The sequence below is a fragment of the Squalius cephalus genome (assembly GCF_949319135.1).
Source record: "Squalius cephalus genome assembly, chromosome: 6".
Classification (NCBI taxonomy): domain Eukaryota; kingdom Metazoa; phylum Chordata; class Actinopteri; order Cypriniformes; family Leuciscidae; genus Squalius; species Squalius cephalus.
In genome coordinates, this window is record NC_137127.1 from 16,573,620 (window position 1) to 16,587,107 (window position 13,488).

General features: G+C 38.6%; 1 protein-coding gene across 13 annotated transcripts in view; it reads left to right on the forward strand.

Moving 5' to 3' along the window:
- Window positions 1–13,488, forward strand: part of frmd4a (FERM domain containing 4A) — a 173,201-nt gene that overhangs the window by 104,027 nt on the left and 55,686 nt on the right. The window contains exon 1 of one of the 13 annotated variants that reach the window (XM_079874789.1): window positions 12,089–12,491. The exons of 11 other annotated variants lie outside the window; for them this stretch is intronic. The gene's annotated coding sequence lies outside the window, so the exon portion shown is untranslated. Of the gene's footprint in view, window positions 1–12,088; window positions 12,492–13,488 lie in introns of those variants that run through there. One more of the 13 variants, XM_079874787.1, reaches the window with a different exon arrangement.

Genomic DNA, 13,488 nt, shown 5'->3' on the forward strand with positions numbered 1-13,488 from the left:
TGGAAATAAAAAATGCCTTATTTTCATGTGTGCAGAATTATTAGGCACGTTTTCTTTTACAGATAAAATAAGCCAAAAATGAGATTTAACTCAGACTGAAAAGTCAAAAATTATTAAATGCCCATGAGAAGAATGCAATACTAATGCAATACTAGAAATTGCAGTTAAGGCATGACCACGGGACAGTGAAATACTCATTAGGTCAGCAGGGTCAGACAAAAACAGGTGGAGAAGAAAAGACACATGTTAACTGCAAAAGAATGAAGAATTAAGGTGAAGAATTAAGTGTGAAACCATCAGGAACCCTTTAGTCTCCAGCGCCACCATTTTCCAGAACTCCAACCTACCTGGAGTCTCCAGAAGTGCAAGGTGTCCGGATCTCAGAGACTTGGGTTAGGTAAAGAATCCTAAAAATGAACCCCCTCTTAATAAGAATCACAAGCTGAAGTGTAGTAAAATACATGAAGACTGTTTTTTTATAGACTTTGTAGACAGACAGATTGAGAGTGACTCTTAAAGGACCAGCACCACATCCTCTTCTATTTGAAGAATTCATCTTCCAGAATCTGACTGTAAGTTTTGGGAGTTCATTTTTAGTCTACCTCTGCACAATGGACTTCAGGGTGGGAGATGGACTAAAAATAAACTCCCAAAACTTATTAAAACGTATTCTGGAAGATGAATTCTTCAAATAGTGGTAGAAGAGGATGTGGTGCTGGTCCTTTCAGATGGCACTTAGAGGCTTTTGCATCTGAACTCTTCATATATATTATCTTTTCTTTGCAGTAATTGATTAAATACAAGTATTTATAATTGACATTTCTACCAGGTATATTGTCAAAATGAGGCAGCATTACATTTCTACTTTTGAAACAGTCAAGTCACCTTCATTTATAGTGCTTTTTACAATATGGACTGTTTCAAAACAGCTTTACAGTGATAATAGGAAATTAAAGTAACAGAGATTGTTTTGGCTTTACAACAGCTCTAGAATAAAGTTATTGTCCAGCTAAAGTTAGTTTTGATCGATTTACTTCCGTTGCAAAGATCATTATTTATTAATTTAGGCGCCACTTACACAACACCGTTCCAACAGAAAACCCTTAATGGTGGCTCGAGAACGCAAACCTTGAAATAGGTTCCAAGGTGCAAGATTTGAAGAAATATATATATATATATATATATATATATATATATAAACAGACTGTATAGGTAGGCGGCTCAGTAGGTGTTTGAATGGAGCAATAGAGTGTCTCTGGTGGAATAAAAACATTTGTCAAAGCAGAGTTTAGTGTGCGTGTGTGTTTATCGTGGGGGGTCCATCATATCCAGGAACACCTTAAGTCCATTCACAGATCCATTTCAGTTTAATAAACTGCAGATGTGTGTGTGGCCCAGAATGCTCCTTCACTAGTTCTTTTATCAACAAACTCCAAATTGGTCTAGTTTCTCCAGAATCCCAAGAATGCTTGACCGACTAAAGATGTTCTCTCATACAGAAATAGCCAACGGTGCTTCATGAAAGCATTCCTCCAACAAACACATAGCATGGGAAAACAGCTGGATGACTCTGAGAATGAGTGATACAAATAGAGAGAATGTTTCAGGAATAGTTCATCCAAAAATTGTAATTGTCATTGATTAATTGATTACTCACCCTCACTTCAATCAGGGTCCAAAAACAAACAAAAAACACCATAAAAGTAGGTCATTCCACGTAGGATTATATGAGTAACAGATTAAATTCACTGATTATTTATGGAAAATCTCCCACTCCACTACCCTGGAAATCCAGAGTTCTCGCGAGAGCACAAGTTGAATTTGCTCAGCAAGTTTACTCTGGCGTCGAGTAATGATGCTCATTAAATATGCCCTTGTATCCGAGCTGCACCAATCACATCGGGTTATCTGATATAGGCGGGCCAGAGGCGAGCCAAACAGATGACGACAGCGCTGTGACGTCGAAGTCATTAGTAAACATTGCAAGATGGCTATGGATGAACACCAGTTGTTTGAAACGGCTTTGGCCGCTACAATGAACGAGTTAGACTTGGCTTTTTATCTAAAAGATTTTATCCCGAATCGTTCCTTTGCAAGAAGGGTGTTTTTGCTGTTTTGCAGACCGGATACAGCAAGAGTCTAATCTACCAGCGTATGGGGTTTATTGTTGTGATTGGTCGTAGTGTTATCCAATTGCGTGCAGTGAGATTTTCAAATGCATGTTTGGTGCCGCCCCTCGAGCTGGCCGATTTTCATTAGTCGATGCCAGACCATTAATCAATCAGATTTAGGTCTGGATTTCCAGGCTACCACTCCACTACCATTAAAGTGTTTTTGGTAATGTTTGGACATTGACAGCATCCGTAACTGTTAATAAGGAAAAGAGTGCCTTTGAGTGCCACAGAATTGTAGAATAGCATGACGGTGAAATGATGACATCGTTTTCATTTTTGGGTGAACCTTTAAGACCACTCCTAGATAATGTTTCCTCTTCAATAGATCATCATTCCCAGGAGAGCCCTTTATTAAACACACACAAACATACACAGCGTGTGAAGATGATGGTATGAGATGGCTGTATATGGTGAGAGCAGTGATGTGGTCTGTGGTCAGAGTGTGTAAAAGGCTGGATGGAGGAGGAATAGACTCGATTGCTGTAAGCTTTCTCTGTCTTGTGATGTGTGTGAGGGATAATTTCTGCTGCTCTACTGACTCATATACTCACTGAGGTTTATGTCCTAGTTCACACACACACACTTTCACACTCCCAGAGACTCGTTCAGAGGATTGTGCTGACATACACACAATTAAAGACACACATAGTCATGTGAGAGGAGATCTCATTTATCGATTCATATAGTTCCTGAGTCAGCAATCTTCATGTTACGCACAGACTTACACACTTTCTTTGTTCTCAATGACTGGTGACAATTATAGCACAACTTTTCCAAAAGCTTTATTCATTTAATGGGAGGTTTTTGGCTCTGCTATAAATCATAACTCTTGCCTATGTGTTTGCCTGGCAGAAATCGTTTTTTTTTTTGGTTGTTTTTTTTTTACTCATTTTAGTTTTTTTACGTTTCACTTAAATAGTCCTGTAGTGTGACAATTTAATATTTAAAGGTATAGAGGATTTTCCCGAATTTTAGAAAAGAACCGCCCTCTCCACTTTTTGAAAAAATGCACATTCGCAACACTCTACCTGCTCCCGAGAGGGAACGCCTATTAAACGTATGCACGAGCTAATCATAGCTTACATTAACTTTTACTAGCAGTGATTTTAAATGGATTTCTCCAAATAGCATGCCAAACTTTACCTGTCAAGTAGAAACTTCGCGACTGAGGCATCAGTGGGAAGCCCAACCTGTGTTTTGAGCGCACGCCATCGTGTGAATCGTGTGCACGAGCACGTACGACGGCCTTACGTAAACATATCACCAGAATGATTGACACTTAGGAGGACCAATAGTCTTGATGATCCACCCGGAAAAAGAAAATCCTCCGCTATACCTTTAAAATGCCTTAAAAATAATTGAAGTTATAAAGAAAAAATTGTTTTAGCTGTCATTTTAAACAATCCTGAATGAATGAAATATACTTTATTGTCCCTGATAGGGAAAAAATTGCAAGCATTTCAACAGAACCTGATACTTTAAAAAAATGACACAAAATATACACACCATACACATAGACATAAGAATAAGAAGACGTCGCTAATCCATGTTCAACAGTTTAAAACATTTTTGAACAAATCTGTTTAGTGAATGATTCATTGAATCATTCAAAGAGAATCACTTGATTCGTTCCTAAATTAATCAGCTTTTTTGTTTTTTAAATCGTTTGAGTCGCTGGCTGCATCTAGAATCACATCCTATCCTACTAAAAAGTAGGCGAAAAACAGTTTGTGACAAAGGAAGCATGTCTTAATTAACAGTACTCATAAAAGAGTAAGAGTAAGTACATTGTAGCATATTATAATACAACTTATACAACTTATTAGGCCTATATAGTTACAGAATAGCAAAGTAGGCCTAATTAATATACAAGACTGAACCACATAGATGTGAAATATAAAGGCTATCATGATCATTTTGCCAGCAATGAACCATGGATTTGTTTACTTTATAATACGTTTTATTTTTAACTTAAACAAATACAACATATAACATTTAAAACTCATCGGCTTAGACTGCATTTGAAGAAAAATAAACACAACAGTATTCCCTCACGCATTCCAGCCATGGGTAGTCATTTTCCCATTCAATTCTATATTTTTGTGCTCTTTTCTTTTTCGCCGGCTGCTCGGAGGTAGTCATTTTTACATTTCCCACTGTTGTCACGTGACTCAAGGTGATGATACACAGGGCAACTTTTTGGGCAATGTTGCTGGGCAATGTTGCCATCAACGGGCAACCAGATGAGACACAGGGCCCACGACCGATCTAAATTATCCAGATATATATTTATTGCCCATTTTCAATGGGAAAGTGCCCAAGCAACAATCGATTGGCAAGATTGCCCAGCAACATTGCTCAAAAAGTTGCCCTGTGTATCATCACCTTCACAATGACTGAAACGACCAATTAAAAGGGCATTCTCTGATGATGTTCCAAGATGTTAAAAACGCTACGCTGATCATAGACAAACAGAGGGAGAAATTAGTATCTACCGCACCGTCTGGGTTTTTTTTCTCTTATATTTTAGAAGCTATGTGTCTGTCATGGATTTGCACTGAATTGATTCTCAAAAATACGGAACAAAGTGCGTTCTGTATCAGTTCAATACGGAACAAGACTTTTATGTGTCAAATACGGGACGATTCCGTATTATACGGAACGGTTGGCAACCCTACATGAGGGCACGGGAGAGGAATTTTGGATGGCAGTGAAGCGACATAACTGAAACTGGCAGGTCACAATGACAATATGGCGGATGTAATTACATTTATACTACACACACTCATACTATAGATAGAACATTGAAGTAATTACTTATTCAGAATAAGTACCTACTCAAGAGTGGATGCAATTTCGTATTCATTGAGTCACTCATAAAGACATAATTCATTTCTGCTTGATTTAATGATTCAGTGACTCACTTTGTTGCCACCTACTGGTGGAGTGATGTAACGTACAAAAAGAGTTGCTAAACATTCACCCTCAGCAAGTAGTCTATATAAAGCATATTACGAGTGTCTAAAATAATGAAGAAAACATATAGGAATACAACACCAAATATTGTACCAATTTTCTTATTGAATTCATACTTAGATTCCATGTTCATATTTGTCTAGATACAACCTCTTTCTAAGCTCTCTCTCTCATACACATTCACAGCAGGTCTGGTTTCTTTTTGTCAGAGGTGGATTTGCATTCAGTAGTTCTACCCTCAATCAATATTCAAAAGGGCTTGAGAACAGAATGACTCAGCTTTCAACACTGAGGCTTTTCCAATCACACCGAAACAGTGAACAACTTCAACTAAAATATAGATGAATATGTTCCAGTATGTTTCAGTAAACTTTATCGACTCAAGTGCTGTTTATCTGGTCTTGTTTATCTTATTTATTTGTCACATGTGTTTCCAAAGTATATGGTGGGATATATTTGTGTGTGTGGGTGTGTTAGTAGGCTTGAAGCTTTAGATGTTTAGGTTATGTCTATGTGTGTGTGTGTGTGTGTGTGTGTGTATACGGCCAGATGGGAGCAAAGCTTTGCAGCTTTTTACAGCAGGAGAGATCTCACACACGTTTGAAGTGCTTACATGTGGGTGTGTGTTGGTTTTTTCCCCCTGGATTTAACTGGAAACACATTTTCTTCCCTCATAACACACACACATGCTGACATGAGGCCCAAAAAGAGTCATTCCCGGTCTTCTCTGCACTGGCTTCTATATGTAGTGAAAGTTGCAGGTCTCTTTAGACCGTTCAATAACATTCTTACATACATCTGAGTGCAGTTATGATCCTCAGTTGTCTAATAGCATACACCGCTGTAAATACACAGATGCTTTGGTGTCCATCCCAAAAATGTTATTTGAATAACTATTTTACAATGCACAATTAGTTCATTTATCTCTTTAAAGATCTAAACTCTTTTATGACCCGCAGCTAATACATCTACGACTTTCCCATGAAGAAAATACCATAAATATCTGCTGTTAACCTCACTCACACCTGAATCTGTAAAGACTCTCCATATAGAATTACACAAATTCAGTATCAACACAGGGCTCATTGCAGAGACTGTGGGGGATCTTTGATGTGATTTAAAGGAGGTTTGTAACCACTAAGATTATTCATTAAAAAAACCTCCACCCACAGCCAACATCCTACACCCTAAACACCGAACCCCACCAAAGCCCTGTGGCTTGTCCACCCCCAGCCCCTGAGCAGAAGATGATGACAACATGGCACATATAAGAATCTATTTTATGGAAAGGAAATTTTATGACTGTACCATGAAACACACGGGAGATTTATGGCCTGTATTTATGCTTTTGTTGTATGTGAAAGTGCAGTCAGTGTAAACTTTCCACAGAAGAAAGAAAGGAGCAAAATGAGGGAGAGTAAATGATGAGCGAATTTCCATTTGCGAGTGAACAAATAAAGTCTCTGAAGTTTAACTAACCCCCGATTTGACAGACAAGGCTTAAGCTAGTCCCAGACTAAAATCCATGTTTGAGCTGTTTTTACTGAAAACAGTTCAAATGTTAGTGCCATTTTTTTTTTTTTTCTCAAGATGCACACCAGTAATGTTTTTTATAAGGCACGTTTATAAAAAACTACTTAAATGTCCTAACTGAACTAAGTGTAGTCTAATCCTGGATTAGTCTAAGCCCTGTCTGTGAAACCAGGCCTAACTGTCAAGGGTGGCTTGTATTGATAATCCAAAGGAAGAGATGCATGATGCAGAACAAACGAAGACAGAAGGCTTAAATACATAGAGGATGATAATCAATGGAACAGGGTACAGGTGAGACACAAATCAGGGACTGTGGCAAATAATGAATGACTAAACAGTACCGTACAGTATGATACACAATTATTTCCATTTCTATTGTCAAAAATTGTGAATGGTACCAAAATACTGAACCGTACCGTACCACTTTTTTGGGACCCTTCCGTTGGGGTACCTAGCACAGTAGTCCGGTACCTTAAGGGTGGAGTTGGACTCACTGCAGAACGTTGATTGTTTGACAGAGAATCGTCACTTGAGCGTGCAACAAGGGGGATGACAACACAAGAGGCGCCATTTTTTTAATACAGTTGAAACAATACTGTTGCAACACAATGTTTTTTTGTCTTGTGACAGCCACATGCAGAGAAGCAAGAACAAGATCTGATGTCATCCATTGTTGTTTACTGTGTCACTTTCTTCTTCCTAATTTTCAGCAACATCACTCCAGTCTTCAGTGTCACATGATCCTTCAGAAATCATTCTAATATAATTATTTGGTGCTCAAGAAACATTTCTGAATATTATCCATATTGAAAACAGTGATGCTACTTAATATTTTTGTGGAAACTGTGATACATTTTTTAGGATTCTTTGATGAATACAAAGCGCACGATTAATAAAGTGACAAAAATGAAAGTCTGTGTGTGTGTGAGCAGCAGGGAACTACATCTTGCTTCAATTATAGGTCAGCATTGTTTACATCTAGTTCAGACATTATATGCCACAGCTGCAACCTCACTACACGTATACACACACACACACACAAATAGCATTCAATCCTTCCTCTATCCAATTTAGTTTATGTCAGCCATACAACCTGTCCTTATGTCCGCAGAAGTTGAAGGGTGAACCCGTGTGACCGCCTTCCGAAAAAATAACAAACCCCTCGATATATACACACACATACACCCCGCTTTGTCTCTGAGCCTGAGGCAGTGAGACAAAAATAACCAAACTCTTAGACTCCTAACCAGAACCACATTTCCTGTATAGAGACGGCAAGAGAGGTCGGTTTCCCATATTTTTATTCGTTTTGAGGAAATTTCAGCCTTTCATTTTCTCAGAGAACATCGCAATCTCTTCCTCTTGTACTCTTCTGGCCGATTTAGACACAAAAGACGGTACGTATTAAACAAATTGTGCGCTTTGGTCTGGCAGACATAGCTGTGCTTGGTCTTTCAGAAGTTTATTTTAGACCTTCTCTCTCCCCAGTCACAGTCGTGTGAGCCTGGACATTCTCATTTATTCCGAAACGCCCCCACAGTATCAAGGGTTTCCTTTTGTACAAATGTTCACCTCCATCCACGCAAAGAAATACACACACTCACACACACTGCCTGTTTTAAACAACGAGCTCTTGTGACACTGTTGGGACCTGTGCCCAGAGGAAGAAGCCAATAAATGAAGTTAAAATATGTATTAGAGAGCGCAGAGAGATCATGAGGGACTGTTTAAATTGGACAGTAGTGTTTCCGCTGTGGCTGGGAGTCCAAAATCAACAGCGGTACAAACAGCCGGGATGATGTGACTCGCTTACCTTGCACCACCTTTAAATCGTTATGACCTCAATAACGATTTAAATCAAATATGAATGATCGGACTGTCATCAAATTCAACAAACACACTGAGATTCGATTGACTTCAGATACTTGTGTTTGTTTATTGATGGCGTTATCACCAGCAGTCGGATAATAATGAAATGTAAGCCTGCAGCCTAATTGCATTATGTTTAGAGTGTTTTTCAATTACTTTTCAAAGGCCCTCCCATGAGTATGCGTGAGAGAGTGAAGAAGAGAGATGGAAAATCCTGACCCTCAGTGCAGTGTTTCACTCCATAGTTCAAGTGCGTTTTAAAGCAAGGCTTAAAATCGTTAAAGCAAGGGCTGTGGAAATTCTGTGCTGTATCATTGTAAGACAGAATGCCTTGGCAGTGCCGTTCATACACTTCTAGGGGCCCTAAGCAAAACTTTGTGAAGGGGCCTCTGTCGAAATTACCCAACCCCCAACCCCAGAGCAGTTTCACTGTAAACAAACAACATACAGTGAGTTTAATATCAATAAACATTAGTACTAATGACAATGGTATTCCGTATGCACTGGCAACAAATTGCACTTTATGAAAAAAAGTATATAAATATGTAAAGGAAAACCATTTGAAACACATGCTAGAACAAGTCAAATTAAATCCAAATTTTCGTTGACAGCTAATACCACTAAAGTTGTTTACATAATGATATGCTACTTAAATAATCTTTGAGAGCAAGGGGCGCCCCCTGGTTGTCCGGGGGCCCTATATGCACCTTGCTGTAGTTTGGCACACTAAATGGTTAAAATTGCGCTCTTTTTAGTCTTGTGGTTTAAAGGTCACTTTGTAAATCATTAACTAAACAATGCTTACCTAAATTACTGGTAAGCGTTAATGAACTGATAACACATAACTATTAATGCTCTTGTTTAGTCATAAGAGCTTTTACATGTTGTGTTTAGTTTGTGAGTGAAGGAAATGTCATTTAAAAATGTTGAATGATACAGAAATTGCTTCCTTCTATTATTTTGTCTTTGCTTTTGTAGTGTTTCTAAAGACGTAAGACCAACCAGAGTGAATTAATTGCACAACATTTCCACAGAAGCTGAATTACTTCTACATAGTGATAAAAATGTCTCTGAATTAACTTTTTAAAATATGAAATGTAAAGTGACACACAAAGAACACATCATTTTCTTTTTGTCATTTTACAATTTAGGTTCCAATTGTTAACGTTATTAATGCATTAACATGAACTAACAATGTGCAATACATTTGATACAATATATTTATGCATCTTTGTTAACATTAGTTAATAATAAAATCAAATCTTTATTGCTAGATATTGCATTAGTAAATGTTAAAATTACTTTCACTAAGATTTATAAATGCTATATAAGTATTTTTCATATATTTAACTAATGTTTACAAATTAAACCTTTGTGTAAAGTGTTACCCTTCATTTTTCTGAGAATTATAGAAATAGCTCTTGTGAATCGTTATGCAGAATTTATGCATGCAGGCTATGACCCTTACAAGAAGAACACCTTCCAGTTTTTGTAAAAGTTTTCATTGAGTCCTCTGCGATGTTGACTTTGCGGTGAAACGACCGTTAGACGTCTGTGTGAAGGATTTCACACAAATCAGCTCCCTCTAACAGTCGGTTCAGTTTGAAAAGCATCTTTCAAACGTTACTCTCTCCTTTCCCCCCTTTTTCATTTACCCTGGCCAAACTAAATGGGAAAGGAAATCTGAATTAGAAACGGAGGGGGCGGAAGAAAGTCAGGCAGAGGCAAAGTGAGTGCAACCCATTCCCAAATGTTTCTGCGTTTCTACTGCAAATCCAGATGTGGGTCTGTTAGTCATTGGTCAGCATCAACACACACACACACAACCAGGACTTTTTTCCACAGTGCAGAAAATTCCTGACAGTCATAGTATCAGATGGTAATCCTGTGGTACTTTGATATTTACCATGGTACTCAATGGTTACCGTATTCATACAGTATACCATGGACAGTATTTTGCACTATACCCCAAAGAATTTCAATGAACATGATGGTATTGCTGGGTACATTGTCAAAAGCAAAACAAAACATGCCATTACCATAGTACATCCACAAACCATTTAGTATTTTTTTACCCTTACAAAAAGTATTGCAGTAGCATGACGGACAGGATATCCGATTGTATTGTGGTGATAGCCTATAAAGAAATACCAAAAAGTACCATGCTATTACCATGCTTTTTGGATGTTACCATGGTACTGTTTATATATAGGCCTACCTATAGTTCTGGCATGAAACTCTAGATCCTTAGGTCCTTATAACTCACTTGGTAGCGATCACATTATTATCTACATTGCTCAACATTCAAATACTTGTAGTTTGCTGTTAGCAGTCAAGTGCGCTTTCAGAAACCCTTCACCTCCCCCAGCTCCACCTGTATAGATCTGCTATGGGGGTTTATTTCATGTATGTTACATAATGTGCAGCAGCATGTCTTGCTCACAGTAATGTCTGCGAATGTATTGGCAGTAGCAAGTCTTGGTACTTGCTCTACAGCAGCAGCAGCAGATCTATTCCACCAAGACCAAATACATACATTAACATTGCCAATCTCTATAGAGCTGGTAAGTCCCGCCCCTTCCGCTAATCCCCCTGGACCTCTAGGTTGAAAAATCGTCAATGCAAGTGAATGGGAGAAAATAATTATGTTCTGGTCCCGTTTGAATTTTGCCATGAATGTGAACATATGTTGTCTGTGAATTTTTTATATAACTTTTCGTGTAAAGAATGCTACAATTTAGCGGGTAGAAGTTTGATACGGTTAGACTTTGTGTGAGAGCACTTTGTGGACTACAACTCTTCGCTGCTTTCGACGCGAATCTGAAGAAAGAACAGCCCATTTGGTTTGAATGGTGACATTTGGGTACAAAACACACAGGCATCTCGATCTGTCTCCATAGATTATCGCAGCATTAGCACCGTGATTTGACAAGTGGAGGGAAATGTGTTATGGGGTGACGTCACATAGGCGACATGTAGTCTTTCTCGTTAGGCCTATGTCTTTTCCACAACTGCTAGACAAAGAATCGTACCATATACTGTCAAACTCGTAACATGAAAAATTATATTAAAAATTCACAGACAACATATGTTCACATTCATGGCACAATTCAAACGGGACCAGAAAATAATTATTTTCTCCCATTCACTTGCATTGACGATTTTTCAATCTAGAGGTCCACTTGGGGTTTTACGGATGGGCGGGACTTACCAGCTCTATTATCATGCCAATCTCTCAGAGTTATATATATATATAACTTCAACTTATTTCAGTTAGTTGCCAGTTCTGATTCTAATTCCAGTTCTAAAATTTCTGTTTTTTTGTTGTTTATTTAAAAAAAAGTTTTTTTATATTTTATTTAATTTTATTTCAGATTCCTTTCGATTAATGAAAATTGCACTTACTAGTTTTTTGTTAACAACAAAAGCAACAAAAACAAGACTGGTGTAAACTGATGGTAATGTCAGGCTGAACTGTTTAGTGTGTGCGTCGCGTTTTGCTGTGGATCACAGCCGCTCCGCGGTGTCACGGGGGAAAGGCGGAGGAAGAGCAGCAGCAAGAGGAGGATGAGGAGGAGGAGGGGTTGGGGTTTGCTGTGGAGGAACTGTGAGTGTGTATGTGAATAGTGTTGTGCGGATCTGCTTGCTGGACGCAGGCCAGCGGTCCCTGTGAAACAGCGCGTTGAGAGCGGAGAGGGATGGGATGGGATATGCTGGCACTGCCGCTGTCAGTCCGCTCCGCTCCGCCTGTGCAGCTTCACCGGGGATCTCAACAACGACATGGATGATGCTGACTTCGAAGATGATTTAGGCCGGCGTGTGAACGTTTTCTCTTCGGACTTAAACCATCTGGATTACTGCTGTTGTTGTTAGAGAACATTTATTTCTTATTTCGGTGAGGAATTCATGAACGCGGGAGCGTAAAGGATTTCCAGCAAGGTAAATCGCGCGCACGTCTCGCGCTTGTTTTGCGCTGGTCTCGCGCTTCCCAATTCAGTCAGTCTGAAGGATGGATGCGTGAAATACGTGATGTTTTTTACTTAACTACACATATATACTTCAATTATTTTCCGATTACTGATTAAAACACACGATAGAGCACTGATTTGTGACCATACACGGAGGATATCATCTTTAAAATCAGATTTTTTGAGGTGAAAAGGCTGAGAGTGTAAACTGAATGTAATGCAGCTAGCCTGCTAACCATTTATCTCAGAAACAGGCATATTATGTGAGAAATACTGCATCGTTTTCTCATAATGTTGATCTATTTTGACGAACATCATCCTTAAGGTCATTTTTTAGAAACGAATAATGTTGCGTTTTAAGGAGTTTGTATACTAAACTTGCTAGCTTATCTGCTTTGCTTGGTCACCATTACTGCCCATTCAGACTCATTCATCCATTTTTCCAAGGCTATTAACCTGTGCAGACAGCTGAATTTGATCAGATTTGCTGTGGATAGTGACAGGAACTTAAAAGGATTGCATGCATGTGACCATCACGGTCATATCCTTAAAATCCTTGAACAATGTAGCTGTGTTAAGTCTTGCTTTATTAGATTTAACGTTACCCGAAATGTCCTACGACAGCCTCATAGAAAAGATTGTGCTGTCTCAAGACCTAATGAAAAATGCTGTTTTAGGGCTTTTAAATGAGATTACCATCAGCATTAATAGGATAGATAGATAGATAGATAGATAGATAGATAGATAGATAGATAGATGTTGATTTGGGCTGTCTCTCAAAAACTTTTGACTTCTGACTTCATGTGTTTCACTTAATTCGTTTTTGTTGCAGTTTCCCATGACAGCTGCCAAAAGACCGATGAGATGTGAACTGCCTAGTAGATAGCATTTGGTGCATGTACCCAAAAATGGACACCTCAGTAGAGCATTTTTGGTCTTCAAAGATTCATTCCACTTTGATTTAGTAT